The following is an 11850-nucleotide window of genomic DNA, read 5'->3' as shown; positions in this document are numbered from 1 at the left end:
TTTTCATATTTCTGGTATCTTTCCTTTGATGTTTAGTCATTTTGGCAGGGTATTTCATGGTCCACTGCTTGGACACTATCATCTGGCTAGGATCCTGCTGGCAGTTTCAATTTGGCATGGCTGCCTCAGTGCCTGCTCAGTTGCGTTGGTGCCTTGGGGTGAGTGGTCATGGGGGGTGTTTTGACACTCCAGGGTCACCTCTCTCGTCGGCACCCACTTGCCTGAGGTGGGGATAGGGTCCAGCTGTGGCAAGGCCTAGGTGTTCGGTTTTGCTGGCACTTCAGAGTGTGTGCTCACCAAAGGCCTCAGGCCTGTCCGGGGGGGTGCCTCTCTGGTGGATACCCACTTGCCTGGGCTGGGGATGGAGCCCAAGAAAGACTACTTTTAATGATATATTTGGTCTTACAGATCTTTCAGTATTTTGAAAATGAAGTGTTCTAATGCTGGGGCAGAGAAAACAGAAACTCCGTTCACTAACGTGCATGGTGAATATTCCAGAAATTTGATGAGATGGCCTGAAAAACTTTCCACAGTCTGGAAAGTATTTTAAAGGGTTAAATTAATAAGAAAAGTATATGTTGTTTAGGCAGAAGATTTGCCTAAGAAATGATATTATTCCAGAGATCTGAGTCAAAATATGGTAGTTGCCAAGATAAGAACTTTTAAGGGTCAATCATTTCATGTTTATAAACAACATTTAATTTTTTAAATATTTATTTACCTTTAAGTTGATTTTGTTTCTGCATAGGTGATAGCCAAACATAACGTTTTTCTGCTTCCGGATCCCATCAAAATAATGATAAACTAATTATAAATGAGAAATACTCCTGTTTAAGATGGAGAATAGGAGAACAAGAAATAGACTTCAAATGATTTGCAAACTTCTGAAACACAGAAAGCAGATGGAGGGATGGTAATTAATTTGGCAAAGAGATTGAAGTTGTAACTTAATAGGATAAGAGGAAGATTTATCAGATTAATTTATACCCCTACCAACCCCATTAGATTAATGAATGAACAGAATATTTTATAACACTACAATTCCATAAGATTTAGTATTCGGAAGAACCTCATGTCAATGAAAGTAGAGGGAGAATGAAGCCAAAAACTGGAGACTCTTTCTGCTAAGGTACCCTCCACAATTCCATTTTATCAGGTAACCATTTTCCCTCACAGGAAAGGGAGCCTGACTCTACAGGAACTGAACCTAAGAGGCCATGCATTCCAATCAGGGAGACCAGACAGAGACAGAGAAATCATTAGGTACAGTTCTGAAAAGAAGGATGTAGTCAGAATCCACTTTAATCCCGAGTAGCTCCTTTCTCCATCTTGTTCCTAACATTCAGCAGGCAGATTTCAGCTCCAGAGAATTAGTACTGGTGGAAAGACCTCCATTTCTTTGCCATCTTAATAGAAAATTCTCACTGAATGTCCATCAAATTGAATGAAATGGAAATGTCCATCCCAAGTCAAGGGGGTTAAAGAATTTAAGAATACTGGATTAAAGAAAAAAATCATAAAAACTTTCATAGATAAATCAGATCACATATAATTGATAAAAAACGAAAATGGCATTCTCAAGAGCAGCTGACATATTATATATTCATAGATAAAGGATATTTTCAGACCTAAATATTGGTTAAAAAAATTTATCCACTTTTAGTTTCTGTGAAAGATACTAGGTGATATGATCCATCGAAATATCTGTAACCAAGTCAGAGGAAGTCATGGGCTCCAAGGAATCGGGAGGCCTCATGTAGGGGGATGAAAATATCAAGAATGATACTGGGCACCAGGCTGAGAAAACATGCACTTCAGAATGGACCAGATGGACAATGCAGGTAAGAGTGCAGACACCAAGAATGAAAGAGATATCATGGATTATTTGAAGTTCTTCAATAAATTAAAAAATTATTGATAGGTGTTTGAAACATACCTGAGCATTTGATTCTAAATTGGCATCTGAAATTAGGAATTAAAACAGACAATTTTAAGTCAAGAATGTATAGCAGGTGAAACATAATCATAGTTGTCTTAGTTGTGAACAATATTTCTAACAACAGAAGCAGCTATGTTCGGAGCCAACTGGGAAGTAGGAGATGAAATTCTTTGAGACTGGCTCTTCTCAGAGATGCACTGAGGAAGTTTCATCTGTTGTGATGAAGATGGAGGATCACATCTTTTATTTCCTCTCTTGAGTACCTCTGGTCCTGTTATATGTGGAGTGAAATAGGAGCTTCTATTAAATGTGAAGCCTGTCGCTTTATGAACTGAGTCAATGTGGCACATTTAGAGTAAATGATGTTTGGGGATTAGTTTTATTTTGCTAAAATTGTTGACGAGGCAGCTGTTGTGTAAGCCATAGTGCACCACAATGGGCAGCAGAAGGTCTCGGTTCAAATCCCAGTTCTGCCACCTGTGTTCTGTGTAACTCTGTTTGAAAAAAAAACAACCAATAATCTCCACCATCCAGTATTTTTTTTAATTTAACTGTGAAATTATGTAAATTTGTAAGCTAAAAACTTGATATGTATGTGGTCAATTATGATGTATAGTGATGTTAGCTATTTTATGTTTAGGTAGCTATAGTGTTAGTAGAAAACATTAAATATATGAAAAGATTTCAGTATAGGGGACAAAGTCTCCTAGTGTTTGATATAACATTATAACATGCATTTTTTTTTTACAGGGCATAGAATAAAATAATAATCTGTATTAGCCTCAAAGTCATAAATTCCCAACAGGTCATTAATCTGGGAATCTAGAATTTTAAGTAATCTTGCATCAAATGATTTACTTTGGGGGGTTTCAATCACAGCTGCACATTGGAGTCCCTTTTTTTTTTTTATTACCAATACCTGTTCTCCAGCCCAGTGCAATTAAACAAAAATGTCCAGAGTAAGCACTGGAAAGAAAGAACAAGATTTTACAACATTCTTTTTTTTTTTTTTAATCTCTTCTTGGGCAAAAGTCTACTCAGTGTTACATAAGTAGATCTAGCTGACTGATTGCTTTATATGTCAAAGAGGCACATACTGAATGAGCAGAAGGAGTTTTAAAAAGCTTTGGATTGCAAGATCACAGCTGTCTTGTAAGAAGAGAAGGCATCAATGAATCTATTGGTATACCTGGTGCTCTGTCTCTCCCATTTGCTTCTCCTTTCAGTCTGGAAACAGAGCTCTGAGAGAGGGAAGCGCCCACCTGGCCCCACTCCTCTCCCAATTATTGGAATTATCCTACAGATAGATGTTAAGAACATCACCAAATCTTTAAGCAATGTAAGTATGTTTATTCTCCTTCAGTGGTTTGTGAAGAGTAAATATATTGACTTCTATTCTAAAATAAATATATTTTTGGAGGCACACTATGGTAATAGATTATTGCAGTTTGAAGTCTTAGTTAAGTAGTAGGAATTACTGATTCTTTTTTATTTATTTATTTATTTATTTTACTTCTCAATATACATTGTAATTTATTTTCAGGTTTCATTATCCATTCCTCTGCACCCACCCCCCACCACGTCAAATCTGTTCACTTGATTTAAATAGTTCAAGGAGTTTTTCAGTTATTCTTTCTTCTTCCCCCACCTTGATTTGCTTGTGTGTTTATTTGTTTATTTTTAGCTCCTGCAAATAAGTGAGAATGTGCAGTATTTCTTTCTGTGCCTGATTTGTTTCACTCAATATAATTTTCTCTAAGTCTATCCACATTGTTGTGAATGGTAGTATTTTATTCTTTTTTATAGCAGAGTAGTATTCCATTGTGTAGATATACCACAGTTTCCTTATCCAGTCATCAGATAATAGACATGTGGGCTGGTTCCAACTCTTGGCTATTGTACATAGAGCTGCAATAAACATTGGAGTACAGGTATCCATTCGGTATGATGATTTCCATTCCTCTAAGTATCTTCCCAACAGTTGAATAGCTGGGTCAGATGGTAGATCTATCTGTAATTGTTTGAGGAATCTCCATACCATTTTCCATAAAGTCTGCATCATTTTGCAGCCCCAGTAACAGTGTGTGAGAGTTCCCTTTTCTCTGTAACTTCTCCAGCACTTATCATTCTTAGTCTTTTGGGTTTTAGCCATACTAACTGGAATGAGATGGTATTTCAAAATGGTCCTTATTTGCATTTCCCAGATGCTGAGTGAGGTTGAGCATTTTCTCAAGTGTCTGTTGGCCATTTGTATATCGTGCTTTGAGAAATGCCTGTTCAGCTACTTTGTTCATTTTTTAATTGGGTTATTTGTTTTTTTTGGACTGTAAAGTTGTTTGAATTCCTTACATATTCTTTGTCATATTCTTTTATTTATTAATCCTTTGTCAGATGTATATTTTGCAAATATTTTCTCCCACTCTCTTGGTTGTCTTTTTACTCTGTTGATTGTTTCTTTTGCAGTGCAGAAGCTTTCTAGTTTGATATAATCCCATTTGTTTATTTTTCCTATAGTTGCCTGTACTTTTTGGGTCCTTTTCATGAAGTCTGTACCCACTCCTACTACTTGGAGTGTTTCCTTTAAGGATTTTTATTGTTTCAGGATGCATATTTAAGTCTTTAATCCATTTGAGTTGATTTTGGTGTATGGTGAAAGGTACAAGTGCAGTTTCATTCTCTTACATATGAGTATAAAATTTTCCTGGCACCAATTGTTGAAAAGGCAGTCTTGTCTCCAGTATGTAGATTTGCTGCCTTCATCAAAGATCAGATGGCTGTAGGCATATGGATTGATTTCTGGGTTCTCTATTCTTTTCCAATGACCCGTGTGTCTATTTTTACGCCATTACCATACTATTATGTTTATTATAGCTTTGTAATATAGTTCAAAGTCAGGTAGTGTTATGCCTCCAGCTTTGTTTTTTTTTCTTTCATTCTCAGAATTACTTTGGCTATGTGTGGTATTTTGTTGTTGCATACAAATGTCTAGATATCTTTTTCCAACTCAGAGAAAAATGTCATTGGAATTTTGGTGGGGATTGCATGGAATCTGTAGATCACTATGGGTAATATGGACATTTTCACAATGTTAATTCTTCTAATCAAAGATCAGGGGATATCTTTCCATCTTCTCATGTTCTCTTTAATTTCTCTCAACAGTGGTTTGTTGTTATCTTTGTAGAGATTTTTCACATCCTTGGTCAGCTTTATTCTGAAGTGTTTTTTTGTTTTTGGTTGCTATTGTAAATGGGCTATCTTTCTTGATCTCTTTTTGTGCATGCACACTACTGGAGAATAGAAATGCTGATTTTTGTATGTTGATTTTGTATCCTGTAACTTTGCCAAAATCATTTATCAACTCTAGGATTTTTTAAATTGAGGCTTCAGGCTGTTCATATATAGGATAATATCATCACAAGCAGGGACAGCTTGACCTTATCCTTTCCATGCCCTTTATTTCCTTCTCTTCTCTGATTGCTCTGGAAAGGACTTCCAACACTATGTGGAATAGGAGTGGTGAGAGTGGGCATCCTTTTCTAGTTCCTGTTTTCATTCAGCATGATATTGGCAGTTGGCTTATTCTATATGGCTTTAATTATATTGAGATACTTTTCATCTATGCCTACCTTGTGGAGAGTCTTTATCATGAAAGAATGTTGAATTTTGTTAAGTGCTTTTTCAGCATCTATAGCGATGAGCATATGGATTTTGTCTTAACTTTTTTTGAGGTAGTGTATCACATTTATTGAATTGCATATCTTGAACCAATCTTGCATCCCTGGGATGAATCCCACTTGATCATGGTGTATACTTTTGTGTATGTGTTGCTGTATTCTCTTAGCTAGTGTTTTTTGAGAATTTCTGCATCTATATTCATCAGGAATATTGGCCTGTAGTTTTCTTTCTTTGATGTGTCTTTGTCTGGTTTTGGTATCTGGGTGATGTTTGCCTCATTGAATGAGTCTGGGGGAATGGCCTCTATTTCAATCTTTTGGAACAGTATGGAGAGAATTGGTATCAGTTCCTCCTTAAAGGTTTAGTAGAACTCTGCAGTGAACTCATCCAGTTCTGGGCTTTTCTTTGTTGGGGGCCTTCTGATAACAGCTTCAATCTCTTTTATTGTTATTGGTCTGTTCAGATTTTCTATATCTTCTTGCTTCAGTTTTGGTAGTTTGTATGCATCCAGAAATTTATCCATTTCCTCCAGATTTTCAAATTTGTTAGCATATAGCTGTTTATAGTTGTCTGTCTTTTTCTTTGGATCTAATAGTGTTTGCTGTGAAAATCTTGCTGCACTGACATTGGGTGCATATGTATTTATGATTGTTATGTCTTCTTGATGGATAGATACTTTTATCATTTTATGGTAGCTTTCTTTATCTCTTTTTATGGTTTTTTCTTTAAAGTCTATTTTATCTGATATAAGAATAGCTACTCCAGCTCATTTTTCATTTCTATTAGCACGATATATCTTTTTCCATTCTTTCCCTCTTAGTCTATGTATGTCTTTACAGATCAAGTGAGTCTCTTGAAGACAGCATAGTGTTAGGTGCATCTTTTTAATCCAGTCAGTCTGTGTCTTTTAAATGGAGAATTTAATCCCTTTACACTTAGAGTTGTTATCGAAAGGTGTTGATTTACTCCTACCATTTTACTGATTTTTGTTTAGATGTCTTAAGTCCCTTTTGTTCCTTTCTTTCTAGTTTTCTGTTTGTCTTCTGTATTTGTTGGCTTCTTGGGGAGATAGAAAACTATTTTTTTTCTCTTTTGTTAGCATTTTTGTTTTGCTGGTAGGTATTTGTCTTTCTTGCATGATCATGGCAGTGATGGTTGTTTTTGTGGTATCAAACCCAGTACTTCCTTGCGAATTTCTTGTAGGGTTAGTTGTGTGGTAGTGATCTCCCACAGTTTTTGTTTGTCTGAGAAATATACTATTTGTCCTTCATTTTGGAAGGATAGCCTTGCTGGGTAAAGTATTCTTGGCTGGCAATTTTTTGTCCTTTAATACTTTGAATATATTGTGTAATTCTTTTCTGGCTTTTAGGGTTTCTGATGAAGAGTCTGATGTTATTCTGATTGGTGCTCAGTTATAGGTGACATTATGCTTCACTCTTGCAGCTTTTAAGATTCTCTCTTTGTCTTTGAGGTTTTCCAGTTTGATCATCACATGTCTTGGAGAGGATCTTTTTGGGTTGAAGGTGTTTGGGGACCTTTGGATTTCCTGAATCTGGAGATTTGTGACTTTCCCTATGCCTCAGAAGTTTTCTGCTATTATTTCATTAAATTGTTTTCAATGTCATTATCTTTTATCTCCCCTTCAGGAATACTCATTATTCAGATATTTGAGCACTTAAGGTTGTCTGTAGTCTCTCAGATTTTCTTCAATTTTTTTGATTCTTTTTCTTTTTTCTTTGTTTCTAGTCTGCCTGTCTTCAAGGTCAGAAATTCTCTCTTTTGCTTGTTCAAGTCTGCTGATTAAACTCTCTGTTGTGTTTCTCTATTTCTTTGAATGAATCCTTCATCTCCACAAACTCAGCTACATTCATTCTCAAGGCATTGATTTCTTTGTGCATTTCTTCTTTCAGATCCATTATATTTTTTCTCATTTCATTATATTGTCTAACTGATTTTTCCTGTATCTCGTTTAGTTTCCTTAGAATTGTTACTCTGAATTTCTTGTCTGTCACTTCAAATACTTCCTGTTCTATAGGATCTAGTGGTTGAGAGTTATTATTTTCCTTTGGTGGTGACGTACTTTCTTGATTTTTCATATTTCTGTTATCTTTCCTTTGGTATTTTGTCATTGTGGTTGTGGGTATCACAGTCCACTTGTTTCACCCTGATGTCTAACTTGGATCCTGATGGGACTGCCACTTCTGGTCAGCAGGACCTAGCCTGGGCTGGAGTTCCCACTGTGCCTGCCTGTTCTGGGACAGCTGGCTTGGGGTGAGGGGGCCCCAAGGCTCTTAGTCTCTCCCAGTGGTGGGGACCAGCCTGAGGACCACCACACCTACCTTCTCCAGCACAGCTGGCTCAGGGTGTGGCAACCCCGAGCCTCTTATGTCTCTCCCAGTGGCAGGGACTGGCCTGCACCAGAAGTCCCACCCCACCTGAGTTCTCCGACATGGTTGGCTCAGGGTATAGGAGCCTGAAGGCTCTTAAGTCTCTCCTGGCAGCAGCAACTGACTTGGGCTGGAAGTCCCACCCTGCCAGCTTCTCTGACCGAGCATACTCTGGTCATGTGGGCCTAGAAGCTCTAAAGTCTCTCTATGCGGTGGGGAGCAACCTGAACTGGGGCCCTGTGGTGTGCACTTCCTGCCTGTTCCAGTGCAGATCTCAGGTCTTCTGTCATTGCTCCTTAATAGTTGCAAATTTGTCATTCTGTGGAAGAGAGCAACACCAGGAACAGACTACTCTGCCATCTTGAGTGGAACTCCTGATTCTTTTTTGTATCAATTGCACAGTATGCTGGACGTAGGTAAAAATTTAGAAGTGCACATTTCAATATCAAGAAAGGAGTAAATATCTACTATTCTCATCACAAAAAGTTAAATATTGGAGGTGAAGGTTATATCAATTAGCTTAATTCAATCATTCCCCATTGTATTAAAAATCGTAATACATTCTGTACCTCATAAATATGTACAATAATTTTTCAATAGTGTATATAATAAAGGAACATAATTGATTATCATAAAGCAAAATACTCCCTATGAGCATTGATGTTTCTGTTGCCTATTTCAGTCTCTCTTTTTCAGAAATAGCAGAAGCAAGTAATGGATTTTCTGAGTAGAGAAACATTTGGGCTCTTGTACGGTAGAATTAAAGTAATAAAGTGGCAAACACTGGGAGTGCTGCTTCCCTTTGTTTTATAGCCATTTTCTGTGTTTTCCTGCCGAAGGTAAATGATAAGGGAAGGGTGTGTTTGTGATTTGAGATTTCATTAAAATGTCATCTGTTATAATTTCCTGTGTTTCATTCAGAATAACCATGGAAATTTTACTTCTCTGAAGAATCAATCTATTTTCTCTGATGTTAAGGAAATAGTTATAGGCTCAAGGCCAGCATAAGTGAATGACTTGTTGGTATCAGAAGTTTTTCGTTTTCTGCACAAACCTGCTGTGTGTGTCCAAAATTGCTGGAGGATGTTAGAAATTGTTCTTCCTGGAGATGCTGGATGTCTTGATGCTTCCCATATGGTGCTCACTATGTCTGTGCTGGTAATACCAGCATGTCCCAAAGTGGCATGGTCATTAGAATCACCTGGGGTGACTTTATAACTGTAGATTTCTGGTGTTTATCACAGGGCTACTGAGTGAGGATCCTTATGTTAAAAGCTTTACAGGAGATCCTGAAGCCATCAGCTTGGGGGCGGTCTCAAGGTAAGCATGTAGGGCTGATAAAATGCTCAGAATCAGCGGTTGAATTAGGAGAGGATCAAATTTGGATCTTCTATGCATTAACTCTGGGGCACTGAAAATGAATTTGAAATTCTCTAACCTCAGCTCTTTGTTTTATAACAGGATTCAGATACCTGCTAAATGTGTTGGTATGAGGGTTAATTGTAATCTGTGTACCAATTACCTGGGCATTGTATGACACATCATTGGTCATCCATAGGTGGAAACTATAAAAATCACAATCATATTTATAAATAAACTTCAGAAATATTTGAAGCTGTGTGTAGTAGAATAAAAGTATAGAGAATATAATGACAATATATCTGAATCAGTCGCAATATATGAACCATATCATCACTTTTTTCGCTATGATTTTCATCTCCTTTCCCAGTTCTCAAAAGTCCATGGCCCTGTGTTCACTCTTTATTTTGGCATGAAGCCCACGGTTGTGTTGCATGGATATGAAGCAGCGAAGGAAGCCCTGATTAATATGGGAGAGGAGTTTTCTGGAAGACGCAGTTTCCCAGTGATGGACAAATTTAATAAAGGACATGGTAGGTGTGAATGTGCCTGTGTCAGCGTTGGTAATGGGGGTGGGAGAGCTGAAAGCAGAGACTTGAAGAAATCCTCAGGCAGAGCTTGGTCCAACCACGTAGCTTCCAAGTGTCAGTTCACTCTTCCTTGCCTGGGATCTCCCTCCTAGTTTCTGCTTCATGTCTGTTAGGAATCATTTTCAGCAATGGAAAGAGATGGAAAGAGACCCACCGTTTCTCACTCATGACCCTACGGAATTTGGGAATGGGAAAGAGGACCATTGAGGAATGTATTCAAGAGGAAGCTCCCTGCCTTTTGGAGGAACTGAGAAAAACCAATGGTTGGTGCCTCTTTACTCTGTAGCACTCACCTTCACAGACTGCTCTGTAATATAATGACATTTCAGGGACAACCATTTTAGGGACAGCCAGATCTTTCATTATAGGCAGTGGCTGTCAGCCCTTCTGTGGCAGAGGAATGGTGTGAAGCAGAGAGCCAAGAGAGCTTTTGCATATCTGTGCTGTGTGTGTACAGGTAAGATTGTGCATAGAGTGTGGGTGAAAGGCCATTTAATCATATCTTCTCCCGAACTTTATTTCTTTGTTTTCAAATCAGAAATCATGAATATGGATTTTGAGTTCATTTTCTGAGGGCCTTAAAGAGCAATGATTTCCCCATAGCAGAAATATGGGTTATCTATTCCAGAACATTTTATCAGAGAACATTAGGCAGATAATCATGGTGAGAATGATTTTCTTGGACCCTCAGACCCTTGTTTTTTTTCTTTTTATTTCTTCTTTCTTTAAAAGAAACATAATTGATTATACATATTTGGGGATTAGAGAGGTGACCATCAGGATTTGTGTACAATATGTGATGATGAATTCAGGATAGTTGGCAAATTCTTCATGACAAAATGTACTCATTTTTTATGTCCATTAACCAATTTCTCCCTAAACCTCCCTCCACCTACTCCTTCTCCTACTCTGATCTCTCCTTCTGAAAGTTCTATTAGTGTGTTGTTTCTTTTTTCTTTATTATTTTTAAATTATTTGTATTATTCTTTATTATTTTTGTGTGTCTTGCCAGTACAAGGATTTGAACTCATGATCTTGGGGTTATGAGGCTACACTCTAACCAACTGTGCTAAAGTTTACTATTTTTCAGATCCCACTATGAGTAAGGGAATGCAGTAATTCTCTTTCTATGCCTGACTTATTTCTTTTAGCATTACTTTCTCCAAGTTCAGCCATGTCTGCAAATGGCAGAATTTCATTCTTTTTACAGCACAGTAGTATTCTGTTGTGTATATATACCACATTTTCCTTATCCAATCATCCATTGATGGACATTTGGGTTGGTTCCATGCTGTGGCTATTGTAAATAGAGTTGAAGTAAACTCAGGAGTGCAGGTTTCCCTTCTGCATGATGATTTCTGTTCCTTTGGTCATATACCCAGTAGTGGGATTGCTGGATTGTATGGTAGTTCCATGTGTAGCTCTTTGAGAAACCTCCATACTGTTTTCCATAAAGTCTGAACTAACTTACAGTCCCATCGGCAGTGTAGAAGTTTCCCTTTTCTCTGGATCCGCACCAGCATTTGTCCTTCTCTGTCTTTTTGATAATAGCCAGTCTAACTTGGGTGAGATGAAATCTCGGTGTGCTTTTGATTTGGATTTCCCTGATGCTTAGTGATGAGCATTTCTCATGTACCCATTGGCCATTTGCATGTGTTCCTTGGAGAAATATTTATTTAGCTCTTTTGCCTGCTTTTGAAGTTGGATTTTTTTTTTTTTTTTTTACTGTTAAGTTGCTTGAATTCCTTGTATATTCTGGGTAGTAAACCCTTGTCAGATGCATAGCTTGCAAATATTTTCTTCCAGTCTGTAGGTTGTCTTTTCACTGTGCTGATTATTTCCGTTGCTGTGCAGAAGCTTTATAGGTTGATATAATATCGTTTACTTATTTATTTATTTA

At 37.5% G+C, this 11850-nt stretch overlaps 1 pseudogene; it reads left to right on the top strand.

The window, feature by feature from the left end:
* The first annotated feature begins 3110 nt into the window (after positions 1–3110).
* LOC134381775 (cytochrome P450 2C18-like) overlaps positions 3111–11850 on the top strand; it is an 84730-nt pseudogene continuing 75990 nt past the window's right edge.

This window comes from Cynocephalus volans, chromosome 7, assembly GCF_027409185.1.
Source record: "Cynocephalus volans isolate mCynVol1 chromosome 7, mCynVol1.pri, whole genome shotgun sequence".
NCBI classification, from domain to species: domain Eukaryota; kingdom Metazoa; phylum Chordata; class Mammalia; order Dermoptera; family Cynocephalidae; genus Cynocephalus; species Cynocephalus volans.
The sequence above is the reverse complement of the archived record's forward strand: the minus strand, read 5'-3'. Positions and strand labels throughout refer to the sequence as shown.